We start from the raw sequence: 6,339 nt of genomic DNA, 5'->3' as shown, positions 1-6,339 counted from the left end.
TTATTTTTCAACGGCCAACGCAGAGTATTTCAACCAAAATATTCGCAAAATAGTTGAGAATCCGCAGAAATGAGAGACAAACGAAAGAAAAAGAAGCATAACTTCAATAATGCACAAGCATACAAACATACATATGCGCAACAGCAGCAAGGAAAGAGGTAACAATCGGCGATCCATTGTATATTTATTTTATGCATAACCAAACCATAATTGAGACAACGCAATACAAGTGTCAATGGTGGTGTTGGTGGTAAGCGCTTGAAAAGTTACGACGAGCACGTAGGTTCGAATCCCAATAGAATTTATTTTTAATTGAATATGTCACCAACCAAAAATTAAAACATTGTTCTACAAAAGCAACAACAGCATAAGCATGGCAACATTGTGTTGTTGGTAGAAAAGCCGAGCTGTGCCGAAAGAAACGAACAAGCGATCGCCGATTGTCACCGCTTCGCTTGCTGCTCGAACATCTTCGCAGACAAGGTTGCGTAGATTCATATTGAGCAAGGTTGCGCAACCTGAATCTATAGCAACCTCTTCCGAACTCGTATAAGAAGTATAACTTCAATAAAAATTCTTACTGATCACCAGCCACTGACGTTTGCATTAAGCAACAGTAATAACAATGCCAAGTTAAAAAGGTGGAAAACAAGGATAGAAGAATATAATTATGAACTAATTTACAAATCAGGAAAAACAAACGTAGTCGCCGATGCGTTATCACGGCTGCCAGTAGAAGTTAATACGCTAACATCCACAGATGAAAATATCGGGTGATTTTTTAAGAGCTTGATAACTTTTTAAAAAAAAAAAACGCATAAAATTTGCAAAATCTCATCGGTTCTTTATTTGAAACGTTAGATTGGTTCATGACATTTACTTTTTGAAGATAATTTCATTTAAATGTTGACCGCGGCTGCGTCTTAGGTGGTCCATTCGGAAAGTCCAATTTTGGGCAACTTTTTTTCGAGCATTTCGGCCGGAATAGCCCGAATTTCTTCGGAAATGTTGTCTTCAAAGCTGGAATAGTTGCTGGCTTATTTCTGTAGACTTTAGACTTGACGTAGCCCCACAACAAATAGTCTAAAGGCGTTAAATCGCATGATCTTGGTGGCCAACTTACGGGTCCATTTCTTGAGATGAATTGTTCTCCGAAGTTTTCCCTCAAAATGGCCATAGAATCGCGAGCTGTGTGGCATGTAGCGCCATCTTGTTGAAACCACATGTCAACCAAGTTCAGTTCTTCCATTTTTGGCAACAAAAAGTTTGTTAGCATCGAACGATAGCGATCGCCATTCACCGCAACGTTGCGTCCAACAGCATCTTTGAAAAAATACGGTCCAATGATTCCACCAGCGTACAAACCACACCAAGCAGTACATTTTTCGGGATGCATGGGCAAGTTGGCCACCAAGATCGCGCGATTTAACGCCTTTAGACTATTTTTTGTGGGGCTACGTCAAAATTCTGACAAGCCCAAAGCCATGCTTTTGACTATTCAGCTTTGGAATGACAACATTTCCGAAGAAATTCGGGCTATTCCGGCCGAAATGCTCAGAAAAAGAGTTGCCCAAAATTGGACTTTCCAGATGGACCACCTAAGACGCAGCCGCGGTCAACATTTAAATGAAATTATCTTCAAAAAGTAAATGTCATGAACCAATCTAACGTTTCAAATAAAGAACCGATGAGATTTTGCAAATTTTATGCGTTTTTTTTTAAAAAAAAGTTATCAAGCTCTTAAAAAATCACCCGATACACACCATAGCGCAGAAGAGTATAGCTCAAAGCTCATTCCTCACTGTGAAGCTCCAACTAACGTATTCAAAAATAAAGTTATATTTGCAGAAGGAAAGGAGGCAATTACACACGAAGAACCTCATCCAAGCTTCCACAGAAACCTCATTAAATGTGAAGTTTACGATAAAGAAAACCTAAGTAAAATCTTGAAAAGCGTTCTAAACTCAAACATAATTAATGGAATTAAAATCCAAGAGAAATGCATTTCATTACTACAGCAAATATATCAAGAAAATTTCTCACAATTTCGTATCAGGATAACACAGAAAGTAGTTACCGATATCGCAGACGAAGATGTCAAATTTAAAATAATAGAACAAGAACACAAAAGAACCCATCGCAATGGTAAAGAAAATGAAGACCAGATATTGGAAAAATACTATTTTCCACAAATGGCGAAACTTATTAAAAAATATACTAAATCGAGTGAAATTTGCGGATGTAATAAGTACGACCGGCATCCACAAAAGCCCAAGTTACAGGTAACACCCATACCTTCGTATCCAACAGAAATTCACTAAATTAGTAAAACTTTTCAGGATAAAAAATAAATCAGTACTGCAAAATTGATAAAGCTTCTACACTATTTCACTGTACCAAAGACTTTGGTCATGGACAATGAAGGCAGCTTTATAAGCTTAATAACTCTGAACTATTTTGAAGGGTTAGGAATTGAAATCTATCTAGCACCACCTCAGAAAAGCAATGGTGGGATAGAACGTGTGCATTAGGGTGGGTCGATTCCGGACTTTTTCGATTCGGGATTTCTAATAGTGCGGAAAAGTTGCCTTAGTACTTCCTGATTCCAATGCAACTTTTTGTTTTGAGATCGGATTGCATCTTCAACCTCAACTCCGGCCTTGAAATTTTGGAAATTCGCCTAAAATCGTGAAATTGTCTACCTAGCGCCTGAAATACGCATCTCATGGCAAAATGTATAAAACAAAAGTTATTTGTCACGTCATTTGCTACCGAAATGGTATACGTGATCATGGCCGTAGAACGAACCGTTCCCAAGATACGACCGAAAATGCGGCGCGCCACAGCACAAGGTGAAAATCGGCTTGCGGCCACACTTCTTGACGTTGATTTCGCCGAGTGCTATCACTCACATTCATTCACCTACGCTAAAGAACACGTTCGGATAGCTCTCCACACAAATATTTTTTCATCGAGTTCCTTCACTCTTGTTGGTGATTTCGCCGAGTTCTATCACTTACATTCATTTCCCTGCGCCATACGACACGTTCGAACACACATAAATATTTTTTCATCGAGTTCCTTCACTCTTGTCGTTGATTTCGCCGAGTGCTATCACTTATACTCTTTCAACAGAACACAGAACTCAAAATGTCTGTATCTAAATTTAAATTTAGACAGAAATGTCCTGTGTTTGGCATATATCCGTACAATCTATCTGAGTCCCAGTTACCTACCTACCAGGATGTTCTTTTGTGTTATCAGTTTGAAAGATTTCGTATAGGGCGACTCCGAGGCGACAACTATGAACCTAGGGGTAAAGAGGTTACAGAAATAGTTGCAAAAAAGGTTGAAAATACTTTCAAAAAGTCATCTATTGCGATAGTTTCACACACCAGAGTTGTACAAATGCTCACCACATCTCTTCTTCTTCTTAATTGGCGTAGACACCGCTTACGCGATTATAGCCGAGTTAACAACAGCGCGCCAGTCGTTCTTTTCCCTACGTGTCGCCAATTGGATATTCCAAGCGAAGCCAGGTCCTTTTCCACTTGGTATCGCTTCCAACGGAGAGGAGGTCTTCCTTTCTTTGTTTCCCCTGCTTCCCTCGTCGAGTGTTGCTCTCAGAGCTGGAGTGTTTTCATTCATCCGGACAACATGACCTAGCCAGCGTAGCTGCTGTCTTTAATTCACTGAACTATGTCAATGTCGTCGTATATCTCCCCGTACAGCTCAAATCGTTCCGACGAATGCGATATTCGCCGTGGCCAATGCGCAAAGGACCATAAATCTTTCGCAGAACCTTTCTCTCGAAAACTCGTAGCGTCGACTCATCGGTTGTTGTCATCGCCCAAGCCTCTGCACAATATAGCAGGACGGGAATTATGAGCGACTTATAGAGTTTGGCTTTTGTTCGTCGAGAGAGGACTTTACTCTTCAATTGCATACTCAGTCCGAAGCAGCACCTGTTGTCAAGAGCAATCCTGCGTTGGATTTCCAGGCTGACATTGTTGGTGGTGTTAATGCTGGTTCCTAAATAAACGAAATTATCTACAACTTCAAAGTTATGACTGTCAACAGTGACGTGAGAGCCAAGTCGCGAGTGCGACGACTGTTTGTTTGATGACAAGAGATATTTCATTTTGCCCTCGTTCACTGCCAGACCCATTTTCTGTGCTTCCTTGTCCAGCCTGGAGAAAGCAGAACTAACGGCGCGGGTGGTGAGGCCGATGATATCAATATCATCGGCATATGCCAGCAGCTGTACACTCTTGCAGAAGATGGTACCTTCTCTACTTAGTTCTGCAGCTCGAACTTTTTTTCCAGAAGCAGGTTGAAGAAGTCGCACGATAGGAAGTCGCCTTGTCTGAAATCTCGTTTGGTATCGAACGGCTCGGAGGGGTCCTTCACGATCCTGACGGAGCTCTTGGTGTTACTCAACGTCAGTTTACACAGCCGTATTAGTTTTGCGGGGATACCAAATGCAGACATCGCGGTATGCTCACCACATACCATAAGAAATTTCTGACTCTTAAACAAATGTTTTTAAGGAACCCAATAGGTTTGAGCTCTAAAAGAGACGACTTTGTCTCTTCTGCCGGAAAATTATTTGACATCGCTGCTTGTAAATGCATTTATTTTTCTTCCTGTACTTGTCCAAAGGAAAGGAAAGTTCCTATCAATGAACAACCATTTCTCTTGGACCAGAGAACCAGAAGAATTGGTCGCATTGGAAGTATTGATCTACCTGAAACAAAAGAGATTACAAAGGAAAATGAACGTAAAGAAAAGCTTTCAAATCGTCATTCAACATCAACACTTACTTACCGTTTACCGTTAGTTTTTTTCGGTTTAGCTCGTGACAATTCTTGCAAAAATAAATACATTGTGCAACAATTTCGTGATGTAACAGTTTTGCGTTGAGAAGAACAAGCATAGAAATGCATACAAATTGTAAACAGAAAAGTAAACACTTTTGGAAATACCCAAAATAATATTAATTCATTCGTCTTTGCAGGAAAAATTTCAGTGGAATGTTTAGGCACAACTTTTTTGGAGTTATTCGAGCTAAGGGTGGCTTGCACGATCACCCTGACCAACAAGAGTTTAAATACCGTCTTAGGTCGTATATACTAGGAAAAAATGAAGGCGTTATATCTAATGCAGCGAATGTGAAAGTTGATGACACGCCAGACTTGGAAATCTCCCAGCCGCCTTTCACTGGTAATTTGAAAATAAAATTTAAAAAAAAATAGTTATAATAACTGATTCTCTTATTATAGGAATAATATTTAAGGCTGTTACTTTTGATTCCGAAGGTGAAGAAATACCAGACGAAATGGCAGAGCTAGAAGGAGTAGAATACGATGGTCTAGAAAATTTGGCTGGATACATATGCCATAAGCTGCGAGACCAAGTAGACGACATTTCTGTAGATCGTGATGCAGATGCATCATATACTTGGGTCAGCCACCTGTGCGAAGGTGGAATAACTAAGCCGTCGGAAGAATTGATGGGAAAAATGGCTTCCTTACAACACATATTTCAAAAAATTAATGGCGACGGCTTGTTTATTTCTAAAAAATACTTGCAAACACACATGGAGGAATCGTCAGAAATCGATTGTAGCAATAGAATCAAAAAGTTGTTCTTCCGAGCTAGAATGTTTTTTAAAATAAGAAAGTTGAACAAGGAATTGGAAGAATCAATCCACAAAAAGAAACGCAAACTTAATAAAATAATAAAATAGTTTTAGTTTTATAGATTAAGTTAATTTATTTTCATATTTATATTAGAATTATTACTAATATATATCTGTATATGTATATGAAATATCATAAACACAATTGATTAAATCAACACAGGTTAACAAATCTTCTATAATTTCCATTTGAATCACATAATATATGTATATATTTATATACAACACAAGAAACGTCTTCTCCAATACAACAATTTTTATTATCAATAGGCCGATATATTTCTTTAGAAATGATTCAAATCTTTTCACTCAACAATATTCAATCGCTTCACTAAAACTTTTCATTAAAATCGAAAGAATTAATAATATTTTGCGAATTTACAAAAGTGTTTACTTTCTGTTTACAATTTGCAAGCCATTTGACAGTTTTTCACTCTTGTTCTTCTCAACACGGAACTATGACGTTACGAAATGGCGGTCGTCGTAATCTTATATTCTATCATTCTTGGTACAATGTTACGGTTACAGTTAGGAATCTATGACACTGACAACATCATCCACAAGGTTGCCATATTAATAATATAAGATTACAATTTCAACAATAATATTGTATGTAAATTACATTTCAAATTTAAAAA

The sequence above is a fragment of the Bactrocera tryoni genome, unplaced genomic scaffold (assembly GCF_016617805.1).
Source record: "Bactrocera tryoni isolate S06 unplaced genomic scaffold, CSIRO_BtryS06_freeze2 scaffold_25, whole genome shotgun sequence".
Classification (NCBI taxonomy): domain Eukaryota; kingdom Metazoa; phylum Arthropoda; class Insecta; order Diptera; family Tephritidae; genus Bactrocera; species Bactrocera tryoni.
The sequence above is the reverse complement of the archived record's forward strand: the minus strand, read 5'-3'. Positions refer to the sequence as shown.